This window comes from Schistocerca piceifrons, chromosome 1, assembly GCF_021461385.2.
Source record: "Schistocerca piceifrons isolate TAMUIC-IGC-003096 chromosome 1, iqSchPice1.1, whole genome shotgun sequence".
NCBI classification, from domain to species: domain Eukaryota; kingdom Metazoa; phylum Arthropoda; class Insecta; order Orthoptera; family Acrididae; genus Schistocerca; species Schistocerca piceifrons.
The window spans coordinates 50,877,548-50,890,393 of record NC_060138.1 but is presented as its reverse complement, the minus strand read 5'-3'; positions in this window follow the sequence as shown (position 1 = coordinate 50,890,393).

Sequence of the window (12,846 nt, the reverse complement as noted above, 5' to 3'; positions counted from 1 at the left end):
AAAGATAACAGGAATCAAACAGAAGAATAAGAATGACTTCAAGTCAAGATGAGATAAAGCACTGAAAATTTCTCATAATTACTTGTGTTCACTATTGTCAAGTATTATGTCAGACAGAAATAAAGTAAGTTATTTACTAACTGAACGCTTCAGAATATTGATGATTTCGTGAGTACCTCCCACTGCCCACTTCCAATGACACAACAACAGAGGAATAATTCTTATTATGTGGTCTCTGGACCAAAATCAATTACGAACTTGAAACTTGCTTTGTTTCATTAGTTACAGCACAGTTCAGCATTAACTAAGATTCAGTGCAAAAGCTCAACTCTCACTCCTGTGTTTCAGCTGCCGAGAGATCTAATATTGACTATTCATAATTATATTCATGATTATGAAAGCCTCTGTGTGTACCAGGAATTGTGGGACAAAGAACGACAGAGGTTTTCTTGAGCTGAGGGAAGAGCTTTGGTTCTACACAATAAACAGTTTCATATCCGCTCACAGATGTTAAGTCCCATAGTGCTCAGAGCCATACCCGCTCATTACTAGTGTGATGTCTCTCAACATTGGCGAAACGTTGGAGCCAGCGCTACTCGCCTGAGCTTCAGTTGTGATTGCTTTAGTACTAAAATCGTTATGATGCCCGAATATTTAGAGTGATCGAAAGCTGTACTTTTCGTCCTCCCACGTGTCTCAGAAAAATATTTTCGTGGTTGTGGTCTGAAACTGTGGAACGCCATCTTACTACCTTAATCAGAGCATCACCAGCTATAATGTAACAGTCATTTCATATTGAATGTATTCTGGGACGATAGTAGTTTCATCTGACCATTCCCTCCTTGGGGGACACATTTTCCGTATCAGAACTACTCGCTATTTTAACACATTCATCGTGCGTAAAACCTCTAGCACTAACAGTGTTTATATCCACACTCATTGTAAAAACATACGCCGTAAATGCAGACTCATGTTCAAATGAAACAGAACACCTTGAACGACTAGAGATATTCACAGGATATGTACTTTAATATGTCTTGCATAAATCATTAGAATTTCAGTTACATCCTGTAGCCTAGTAGGAACAGGTTCCACCACCGACTCTGGTAACTTGTTCCATGCGGGATGGAATCGACGCGTATAAGGATCGAATGGCGTCCTGTGCTATAGCCAACCATGATCCACTCACCTGGCTCCAAAGTTTATCTGTGGCGATTAGCATGGCTCACAGCGCTGCATCCGTCGTTTCACCACGTCTCACACGCTTTCTATTGTTGACAAGTCTGGTGATCTGGTGGACCACGACAAAGGGTTGACGTACTGTGACACCCGAAGGAATGTGTTCGTGTTGCAACATGTCGTCGTGGATTGTCTTGGTGAAAAATAGCGTCTTGGATGTTGTGCAAAATGCACATGGGTACGTGTCGCCGGATGTCATCCACGTTGGTCACATTGTCCTAGACACGCACCAACTGTTGTTTGTGGTTGTACTCGATAGCGCCCCTCACCGTAAGGCTTGAAGTTGGCGCTGTATGTCTTTTGCGAAGGCAGTCACTGTGATGGCTCTCACCCTGTCTGCTGAGAACCACGATGCGGCCATCATTTTCAGACAAACTGAACCTGATTCGACCGAAAACACTATCTGATGCCATTCATGTCCCCAATGACACTACATGCACCATCACTGTCTACCATGTTTATGCACATTCGTCAAAGGTAGCGGGAGAAGTGGACGACGCGCACGTAACCCATGCCGTAATAAGCGGCGACGGACTGTCACTAGTGATAGCGTACGACGTGTTCCACTGTTGCGCCACAGCCGAGGAGGGAGCAGATATGCCCTGCAATACCATTACGATGAGGTGCCGGTCTTCTCAGCGGGAAGCCTGTGTGGTGCGACCTGACCCATCTCGTCGGTCGTGATCAATGGCCTTTTGTGAACCATTCGGCACACACCTGTTGCACTGTCGCGAAACTTCGTCTCACACGAGCAGCAATTTCCCCGATGGATGTGTCACATTCTATCATGCCAATGACGCTCCCTGTTTCAAATTCACTCATTTGACAGTCCCGTTCGTGCATACGTCAGCGAGGCATCCTGAACGTCTGCTCGAGTATCACTAATCCATTACCTTCGGCTTATAGCAACAGCGAGAGCTACAGACAAACTTTATCGATAGGAGGTGTTGTACCAATATATCGATGAACCCGTTGGCCAGTAAGATTCAAATACTAATCGTTTCTGCAGAACATACTAATGCATTTGTCCTGTGAATATGAACGTCCTATTTGTAGTCTTTCAAGGTGTTCTATTTTTTCTGAACATGAGTGTATTTGGATTTTATTAATAATTAAATGACATAATTTATTAGCTATAACCCGTCATACTTGGTAAACTACGATACAACAGTGATTAATGGGTGGAGGTGTAAGGGAGTTTGCTGACGAAATAACAGTGTAGAAGACGTACTCACCGTGAATGCTACAATATACTTCTGACTTCTACGTGTAGCTGCTTGATTATCTTGCATTATATTCGGAAATAAAGAAAACTATCGTACTAACTGTTTTTCAGAGGCCTTATAAGCGAAAAAAATAATAATCGACGTTCACATCTCAATATTCTTTGCTCAGAATTATCTAAAACTGCTGGGTATTTTGAAGAAAGAAGCTGTTTTACAAAGAAAAAATATTAAAAATGGTAATTAACACGAATATTAGAGCTGCCCAATCATGATACTGCATTGTAGTATTTCTGCAGGTGATGCTAAATTACTAGAGAATTCAAAGGGCCGTGATTATAATGTAAATATTTGTAGCACATTGCCCAATTGATCCCAGTGCTAAATCTAATTTTTAATAATTTTCTGAAATTGAATCTTTGTTCGGATTTAATGTTCTGCTTTAATTCATGTCTTGAGTGAGTTTTTTTGGTGATCTACAACAAAAGGGAAAGATTACACACCTAGGCTTGATCTAGTCCTTTTATTGACCATTACTTTATTCGAATTGTGTAACTAGTTGGCACCAGGCATATTACATCTACAGACAGCAACAATACGCCAAGTAGGAAGAGCTATTAAATTTACGACACAGCTTTATTTGCTAAATGTTGTTGTTAGATGAACGAAAAATGATAAACGTGAAGGGTGGCACAGTGTGAGGTGAAAACAACGTGTGGTAAATATAATAATGCATACTGTGCAGTTTCATATAGCATAGAACAGTTATACATTTTGTTTCATTTGGTGTGTGTCCAAGTTCGTTATAACATGTATAAAGAGACTAAACAATTCATGTTGAAGATAAAGCCTGTGAGAATAAATCTGTAGCAATCTGTAGCATCTGTAGGGAGTCACCATAGGGATAGCCAACATCATCCTGGAAATCAGCGGGGAAAAATTACACCACCTCAGAGTATTGTCCCTACACTGACGAACAGCTAAGCTAGAGGCAATCGGAAATAAAGCAGGAAGTAGCGGTCCCGCGAGGCGATGCAGGGACGTTGCTGACATGGCATCAGCATGATTGTTCTCCCAGAATTTGATTTGTCAGGAACTGTCAATTGACAGTTGCAAACAGCCTCAGATTCCCAGTGCACGTGGAATCCAAAGTGCCTGTATTGGTCAGGCTTCCCTCACCTCACTGACGAGTCGCCACCGTGACGGCGTTCCTGTTACCTCAGCAGCGCATTTCTGCTTTCGTCGAAATTCTATACTTGAGACTAGGTGGTCAGCAGAGAAGTAACACTTTTCACAGTGTATTCTGCGCGGGAGAATCATCACTTCTGTAACGTTCCCGTATTTTTGGGCACTACTGTAAAAACAGCAGTTTTGGTAGGTTGTGTGATCAGTGCCATGGCACTGATCGGGCAGCCGATGGATACCAAGGTATTGATACACTAGTTTCATCAAAACGTGACATAACTAAAGCGCAGCGCAGCGGTATGGTCTAAGCCCTTACAGTATTGTTGAGTCACAGAGGTGTTGACTCATATGTGGTTAGCAGCACTGCACTGATTTAACAATCCAGTATATGTACTAGATGATTTTAGCAGAGATATGATCTCTCCGGTTGCACCTACATCGATGCGATAGCCACACCTGTTAGTACCAGGTTATCGGCTAACAGGCAGCTGATGCCGGTCTCGGCCGTCATCTCCGCCAGACCAGCTCCCTGTACTAGACCACCTCTTGAGCATTTTGCGATGAGTGCCTGATGAGCAGCTTCCAGGCTCTCTGCAGTAGCAGCGGAACTTCTGCCTTGGAGGTCAGTGATTCGTCTGAATGTGTGTGTGGCTGCCCACCAACATAGGGACAAGCGCTCATGATCCCGCCCCTGTCACCTCTGGGGCGAGCTCTCCTCCCAGGTTCTGACGGTCTCCACGAGAATTCAGGCATTCGTATGCACCGCTGGCACTTGCCACATTACAGCCCATTGTGCAAACAAGTTCGCGTGTTCCTGGGCGGGCAAAACAAGTGTCACCATCGCAGGGCACCGACGTAATAGCCATCTACCCCGCTGGCAGCCACCTTCCGCAGCTGTCAGAGGGTTCTTCATGCCACACTCCTGAAGCGACGTGACTGCAGCATCACAGAATTACGAATGTGTTAGCGCGAGGAGAGAAAAATGATTTTTGTTTTACTTTCCAGATGTTTTTTCCTAGTCACCACTAGCCAGAATCTTGATCCCCTGCCGCCCATTCACCTCTACTCGTTAGTGTATATAGTACAGTTACGTGCCAGATGACCTTGCCTGGCAGGTGGTGCCAGCAGACTTCGCCTCCTCGAAGCGTGACAGCACAACGGCAGTACACAGAATCGTCACAAAGTAGGACAACCTGTCCTTTTGATGGTTCTCTCTGCTTTCGTGTGCAGAGGAAATGTGTTCGAAGAGGGGAATTCACCGGAATTTGAGGGTAACTTTAGGGCAGCCATCAGAAACGGATGTGGTTTCTCAGATTGATGGTGAAACCAGACAGCAATATATGCAACCCGTCGTAATTGGCTAGGTCATTCTGCACTGTGCGATAATTCAGAGGCACTTGTTTGTTTTAACTGTCGTAAGTGTGATTATGTGCCTAGACAATGCACGGAGGTGAAATGGCTTGAAATGAGACAGAGGTCTGGTGTGTAAGCTAGCACTTCCTGATTTTCTGTTTTAGTTGGTGTGTGTGGGATATTGACAGCAGGCTCTACAACACGGAGTGTCACTGGTCAGAAGGCTATGGTTAAACATTGTGTTCTGCCTTACGGCAGGTCTTGTCACCGCATGAGCGTCTAGGGAAGTGATTCCAGTGGTGGCTTCCCGTTGCCTTCCACTGATGATGATGAAATGATAATGAGGACAACACCCAGTCCCTGATTGGAGAAAATCTCCGACCCAGCCGGGAATCGAACCTGGGCCCTTGGCATGCAGACCACCGTGCTGACCACTCAGCTATTGGGGCGCACAAAGGCTATACAGTAACTACATAATGATGAAGCACAAATAAGGGCAGGTAAAACAGACTTAATTGAGCAGCTTGCAGCTAAGGATAAACAACTAGCATGAGCCAAACAACCTAGATCTCCAGTAGAATCATCCACCATCAATTTCACCTATTCGGTCTCTGGAAAGTCAACTGAGCGAATCTGAGATTATAGCTTATTTCTTGGACGATATGGCATTATCTGGTACGATGGGAGGTTGGTTACTGCAGACAGTAACGTTACCGCTCGTTGGGGGAGAAAAAACTAATGTCAGCTGTGCAGAGGGTCTACTCAGACGTTTCATGGATTGGAAAAACGGCTCTGCCAAAATTATAAGAAACAAAACAGCGCTACGGGTTTCCAAGAGCAGTTGAGTATTTTAACGATATGTCACTCTGAGTCAGTGGAAAATTTTGCGGATGGAACACATATCATTAACGTATCAATATACGACGTGGAGGAGAATTATACTGGCGGAAAAAAATCACAACACAAAAAATAATTAATACAGAGCGACGAAATTTCTGGGTTGACCTTGTCTACAAATATATTTAAGTGACGTACATTGCAAGGTCATAGGTTAATGTAAGCGCAATATAGCCTACAGCAAATGTGAAATGCTGGAACATTAATAAGCGATGTAACGGCCAGAAAGTTGAATGCAAGCATGCAAACGTGTATCCATTGTGTTGTACCGGTGCTGGATGTCAGTTTGTGGGCAAAAGTTCCATGGCTGTTTCGCTAGGTCCATCAATACAGAGAGAGTTAATGCTGTTTGTGGACGACATTGGAGATGTCGTCCAATGAAGGCCCTATTTGAAACACATATGGTAATCGAGTCGGCCAAGGCAATATGTCGACATTCCATACAGCATGGTAGGTTACAACAGCGGCTTGTAGGTAAGCGTTATCGTGTGGGAAAACAAACCCTGGAATGCTATTCATGGACGGCAGCACAACGGGCCAAATCATCAGACTGACTTACAAATTTCTAGTCAGAGTGCGTGAGACAACCACAATAATGCTTCTGCTGTCCTACGAAACCACACTCCAGACAAGTACGGAGATAAATTTGCAGCAAGCCCTCGACTAGTCTCCTTCTAACGCCCATCACTGTCACCGACGCAGAGGCAGCTTTCATCAGAAAACACAACAGACCTCCACCCTGCCCTCCAATCAACTTTCCCTTGACACCACTGAAGTCGGAATCAGCGGTGGAGTGTGATCAGTGGGATTCACGCTACAGGGCGTCTGGCTCAGAACTGTACTTGAAGTAACCGATTTGTTCTATCACTATGGTGACAGCTGCGGCTCAGATTGCTGCTACAGATGCAGTACGATGCCTCTGAGCTCCGAACAAGATAGTCTTCCCTCTCGGTACTGCCACCTGGCCGTGGACGAGCACGGTCTTCTTGCGACCATACATTCTCGTGACCACCGCTGCCCACAATTACGTACAGTGGCTACATTCCTGCCAACTATCGCTGCAGTATCGCCGAAAGAACATCCATCTTCTCGTAGCCATATTACACTATCCTATAATAACTCAATGAGAAGTTGATAATGGCGTCTTTGCTGTCTTAAAGGCATTCTCGTCTAACATCAATTCATCACATTCAATCTCAAAGGTAATTAACGCTCACGACCACCGCTCTGCTTTGTATACCCAGAGTAGTGCTTTGTAGCACTACTCTTAATTCGATTGCAGCGGAATTTGAATACTCATCTCCATATGTGGAAACACTCCTACCATCTTTCGTTTATGTCGTGCTACTCCTTCTTGGTGTTGCGCTATTTCTTTTTGTTTTATTTCTTGGTCAGTGTATTAGGCAAACACAGCTATATTCAAGGATGCTAAGCTGAACATAGGGCATTAGATACCTGTTTCAGTGTCGTGCCACCAGATATGTCTAGAAGGATTAGGTAAGGTACTCCGAAAGACTTGTACAGCGCTGTGAGGCTAGTTAAAGAGTTTGAGGTATTAAATTTCCCTCCCAATTAAATGGAAGTTAAATTATTGAGACTGAATAATATCTGGTTATTTGAATGGAAACGTTTGGGCGAGTAGCTTCCCCAACATTTTTACACAATTAACTCCCACACTTCCACGTATGCAGATGTAGAAATGGCGGCGCTGCGCGCACAAATACTAGTGATACGCTAGAACGGCAGATAATTTGCGACTGCAGTCGTATAGTGTAGAGGAAATGAAAGGTTATTACGTTTAGTTTAAAGAGGATATAACATTATAATATATAGTACAAAAAAAATACAGTTTTCCATTGTGTAACATCATAAGTTCCTGTACTGCGCTGGTGGTAGGCATTCTGATTATATTGCTATATATTCCAAAATGTTAGATGAGCTTTCTTCTGTACTTTTGTAACTGTTTACCTTCATAGTTCTCGCTGTAAGCTAAATCTGGAGCAGCCATCTAGATGAATTTAATGTTATGTGTAATTTAATAAATAATGCGAACAATTTAGTTGCAGAAATATTTAATTTGCTTGAATAGGGAGAGAAATTTTTGGCGAGTTTTACACAGGAGACTGCCACTGATGCATTTTAAGCTGTAGATTTGCCGTCGTCCTTAAGTGTAACAATTTTTTACGTATTTAGATTAATTTAATTTGTGGTAATCAGACTGAATCACGATTATGTACTAAAACTATAATATTTGTAGGCAGTGAAAGTAAGTCAGTTGCGTGCATTTTGAAGCGTAGCACAGGCAATTTAGATGTGAAAATATTTAATATCAAGGTTCACTGTGTTTGAAAAACGTACGCAATCTAACATGTAATAAAATCTTTGCTTCAAATTTCGTATGGATCTGTAATTAGACTTGTGTATTATGATACGCAGCATGCCAGTTTGTGTGTGTGTGTTTTTATACTTGATAAATGATAAACAATTTTACGAGGACGGGCTGAAAAATAATGCCTCGGAACTTTTTATGTGAAGACACGTAAGTGTTTTAAATAAAACAAACGTTATGGGCCATTGTACGTCTTTATCCTTCGTATTTACATATTCGCAGTCCTCTGGTGCTAGAGGGCTCCGAATTGCAGCGAGTAACAAGGAGGTGTATATCGTAATTATGTAACTGCGATGGAAACAGCGTGCTGTAATCGAGTTTTGAATTCTAAGAGTTAATCCCGCATCCTATCCTTCAGCATGACAATGCCAGACCATACACGAACTCTGAAACATCTGTAATAATCAATGGTTCAAATGGCTCTGAGCACTATGGGACTCAACTGCTGAGGTCATTATTCCCCTAGAATTTAGAACCAGTTAAACCTAACTAACCTAAGGACATCACAAACATCCATGCCCGAGGCAGGATTCGAACCTGCGACCGTAGCGGTCTTGGGGTTCCAGACTGCAGCGCCTTTAACCGCACGGCCACTTCGGCCGGCCTGTAATAACCGGCTGCCTCGAGTTCACCAATTATATTCCATACAGTCCCGACTTAATCCTATCCGAATATCATCCCTTCCGAAACTTAAAGAACACTTCCGGTGACAACACTCGAATAATGATGAAATGGTGCAAGCAGAGATGACGCGTCTCCCTCGACCAAGTCAAACAGTCGCTAGTAACGCTATCAAGAAAGTGGTCCCTCGTTCCAAGGTGACTATACTGAGATATAAATGTGTAGAGCTGAAGAATAAAGACGTAGAATATTGATAACGTTTGTTTTATTTAACAAACTTTAAGAGTTTCCACAAAAATATCGGTGGCATTAATTTTGAACATGCCCTCATATTTCCATTGGTATTGACCCTGACATTGTTTATGGAGGCGTAACATCTTAATCACCGGTTCCTTTTTTTTTTTTAGTAGTCGCGTGGTTGTGTATAATGAAACACCTTCTTCCTTCCAACAAAGAAAGTGGTAAAACCATCTTCTTCTTTTCTTAAATTGTATAGTGCACGATGGCAATTATATTAGAATTTGTTGTGGTTGTTCACCGTTTTAGAGAGCCATGTTTCTGACTGCATTTATTCCGTTTTGTACTAAATGTAGAATAGGTCTACTAATTTGTAATATATGCCATAGATTATATTTTTCTACAGATACGTTATCGTTTCTATACGCCTCCGACACTCCTAAATTGGCGATATGTGATGGGATGTATTCATATTGACTACATGTTGTGTTTAGACACTATTGTAATGTAAACATACGACTTTAATTGTGTCAATGGCGCATTTTAGGACACGTTTTTGAATACTGCGACATTTAAAAGCGTCGTAGATGTGAAAAATAAAGCCGCGCGGCGCGTGAATAGCCGAGCGGTCTCAGGCGCTGCAGTCACGGACTGTGCGGCTCGTCCCGGCGGAGGTTCGAGTCCTCCCTCGGGCAAGGGTGTGTGTATTTGTCCTTAGGATAATTTAGGTTAAATAGAGTGTAGGCTTAGGGACTGATGACCTTAGCATTCAGGTCCCATAAGATTTCACACACATATGAACATTTTTTTTTGGAAAAATAAATAATTTCAAACTCTGTTGGGTCTGAAAGCCAGAACGGTTATTAGTTGCAGACATCTATTGGCAGAGACAGGCAACTGGAAGAGCATAAATCAGTAGTTGATTTCATTTCGTACTTATAGAGCTTTGCCAATATTTAAAGGAAAACTCACTTTAAAATTATTTAACAATAATTAAATCTGGTTTCGCTGGATAGAGCGGATCAGGTTATGGTTGTGGAGGGGGGCCGTATTCAGTTACTGTTAGTTCCACAAAACACAGAAACTTTATTTTTCTAAGAACTGCTTATTTACACATGCCTTAAAAGGATCAAATTAAAACAATACAGCTCTAGGACTAGTTAAAAAAACTTGCAATATCTCCTGGGCTGAAGGCCCAAGACCACACTAAATACAAGAACGGCTGAAGGCCTGAACACAAGTTATAAATAAATTGTTTTAATGAATACATTCGGCTGAAGGCCTTATTTTATAGAAATGATGGTCGAAGTAGAGATGATATAAAATGTAGATTGTCAATGGCAAGGAAAGCCTTTCTGAAGAAGAAAAATTTGTTAACATCGAGTATAGATTTATGTGACAGGAAGTCGTTTCTGAAAGTATTTGTATGGGAAATAGCCAGGTATCGAGTGAAACGTGGACGATATATAGTTTAGACAAGAAGAGAATAGAAGCATACCAAATGTGGTGCTACAGAAGAATGCTGAAGATTTGACGGGTAGATCACATAACTAATGAGAAGGTACTGAATAGAATTGGAGATAAGAGAAATTTGTGGCACAACTTGACTAGGAGAAGGGATCGGTTAGTGGAGCATATTCTGAGGCATAAATGGATCACCAGTTTAGTATTGGAGGGCAGCGTGGAGGGTAAAAATCGTAGAGGGAGACCGGCGATGAATACACTAAACAGATTCAGAAGGATGTAGGTTGCAGTAGGTACAGGGAGATAAACAAGCTTGCATAGGATAGAGTAGCATAGAGAGCTGCATCAAACCAGTCTCAGGACTGAAGACCACAATAACATTTCACACACACAAGACGTTGAGAAACTCACAGCCTAGGGCCCGGATAACAAGAATTTCAGATAGTATAAACTTTCACAATTTAGTTTTTAAACAAATAAATCTTCGAATTTTAATTTAGCTCGGTTGAAGGTCTTATTTTAAAAATAAAACCAACAAAATTAATAGACGGCTGAAGGCCTAGCACAGTACTTCAGACTAAAATGAAAATCACAAACTAAAACCAACAGAACAGTGGTGCTCAAAAGTGCTCCTAGAGCAGCCAAGAGTAAGGTTAAACAATCGGATGGCATCGCGACCCAGCGACGGCTGAAGGACCGATCAACAACCTAATTAATTGCCTTCTGATCGGCCAACAGTATGACTACGGAAAATATCAGCCGAGGATGAAGGTACCAGCGGCCCTATGTCTTCAAAATTAGTACCTGAAAACAGACAAGGCAAAATAACCACTCTTTACAAAATTTGAACAAGCAACCAAAAAAAAGGCTGTCAAACTACACCCCGTGCCGGACATCGTCTACAACCTAGATCTCCAGTAGATCCATCCACCATAGATTTGACCACTACGGTCTCTCGAAAGTCAACTGAGAGACTCTGAGAGTACAGCTTCTTTCTTTGACGATATGGCATTAGCAGATACGATGGGAGGTTGGTTACTGCAGACAGTAACGTTACCGCTGGTTGGGGAAGAAAAAACTAATGTCAGCTCTGCAGAGGGTTTAAGAAACACTCAGACGTTTCATGGGTTGGAAAAACGGCTTTGCCAAAAATATAACAAACAAAATTTGAACAGACAACCAAAAGGCTGTCAAACTATACTCCCTGCCGGACATCATCTACACAGCGAGGAAAACACACTCTCGGGTGACTACACTAATGACCAGGGCTGGTAACTGGGTTGTTAGTGGCCACAAGGCAGAAAATACCGCTGTTGCACTTCACTGTTAAGTAACAGCCAATTTAAGAGTTAAACACCATACAGGAAGACGGCTGTAAAATTTCGTTGACTCCATCTTACCGTTCGTTGCTGCTAGCCCAGGACTCAACAACCGGCAATGAACGAAGAGATATGACAGTAGTTGAGGTTTCATAACAGGTGAACTGATCACTCATCTTCTGTGTGCAGGTTCGATGGGCAACGAACTTTGTAGCTATTGCAGCTAGCACCTCACCATCTGACCGCGCGTGCATACCGCCAGCAGTCCCAGCATGAACTCGCTCTACAGAGACGTCTCACTGCTCTGTCCCAACCGACCGACTGCCACACACACCTCCACATGGAAATATAGCGGTAACACCAAAGATGGCAGAGCAGTACTAATATCGATAAGCGCTGCTGCTGCCACTGATGGAGGCAAGTCAGCAACTCGTTATGGTAGTAACTCATGGAGAAATAAGATACCACTCGATTGCGACAAATATGATAAAGAACGATCACCATGAATGCGAGCCAGCCATTGCTCAAATAATTTGTTTGTTACACTGTATAACCAAATATTGGTTTTTAACGCATTATGGAAAATATACTTATTCTCATTCTAAAATTCCATGCTGAATGACTTATAGCTTCCTATGAAATGCTGGCTGTCGCATGGTCATGAAGGTTAGCCGGTCGTTGTGGCCGAGCGGTCCTAGGCGCTTAAGCCCGGAACCTCGCTGCTGCTACTGTCGCAGGTTCGAATCCTGCCTTGGGCATGGATGTTGTGATATCCTTAGGTTAGTTAGGTTCAAGTACTTCTAAGTCTAGGGGACTGATGACCTCAGATGTTAAGTCCCATAGTGCATAGAGCCATTTGAACCATTTTGAGGGAAATGCAGTACTTGGATCGCAATAGATACTAAAATTAATAAAATAT